Genomic DNA, 799 nt, shown 5'->3' with positions numbered 1-799 from the left:
AACTAAATCTTGAGAATAAAATAAAATATACTACTAATCAAGTTTAACTAATTACGAATATTAACCTATATTCCCTAACTAATATATTTTTCAAATATTAAATGATTAGAATATGATATATTTCATAACTAATTCAAACTAGAAATAGCACTAAACTTTGAAAATAAAGGATTGTAGTTGCTAAATCGAAAGGGTTATGATACCATGAAAATGTTTGCTCAAGACACCTCACCTAAATGGCGTGAACATGAATGTCATCTATCTATAATCAAATAAATTATAAAGATACGAAAAGAGTAGTAAATTGAAATAACAATAAATAAAAAAGACACATAAGCAATATATTAGTATAATTAAAGTAGTTAATTAAAGAAAAATACCAGTCCAGGGTTATCGGAAAACCGGTAGAAGATGAACAAATAAAGAAGTTGGGCAAGCAAGCCAGTAAGAGTAACGGGGATGCACAAAATGTAGTGAGGCTGAATAATCTTATAGATGAGCCAAAGCATATAGTGTAGAAGGTTTGCAAGGTAAGGACATAGCTCCAACTCCTCCACCCACCTTCTTTTTATGATTTTATAAGCTGCTCGCCTGAATTACGTGACATTCAGAAATGTAAACAACAATGTCAGGTTTAGGGTAAGCAAGTAAGACAGAGACAGAGCTCACAGTGGAGGGAAGACGAGGGCGAAGGAGATGAGATTAGCGAGGCTGCAAAGGGTCTCCTGGGCAGCGGCGGAACTCACCATTGTTACAAGACGAAAGGAAAAGGGTTTGTTTGCAAATAAAAAGGGGGGGG

The 799-nt window shown here is 34.7% G+C and overlaps 1 long non-coding RNA gene across 1 annotated transcript; it reads right to left on the bottom strand.

Moving 5' to 3' along the window:
• Positions 1–342: 342 nt before the first annotated feature.
• LOC111787047 lies at positions 343–783 on the bottom strand. Its single transcript, XR_002813878.1, has 2 exons — positions 670–783; positions 343–591 (listed from the first exon to the last, which is right to left on the bottom strand). It is a non-coding gene; the product is annotated as an uncharacterized LOC111787047 (long non-coding RNA).
• Positions 784–799: the final 16 nt, after the last annotated feature.

The sequence above is a fragment of the Cucurbita pepo genome, unplaced genomic scaffold (assembly GCF_002806865.2).
Source record: "Cucurbita pepo subsp. pepo cultivar mu-cu-16 unplaced genomic scaffold, ASM280686v2 Cp4.1_scaffold004535, whole genome shotgun sequence".
In the NCBI taxonomy this organism is placed as follows: domain Eukaryota; kingdom Viridiplantae; phylum Streptophyta; class Magnoliopsida; order Cucurbitales; family Cucurbitaceae; genus Cucurbita; species Cucurbita pepo.
This window is presented reverse-complemented; position numbering and strand designations above follow the sequence as displayed.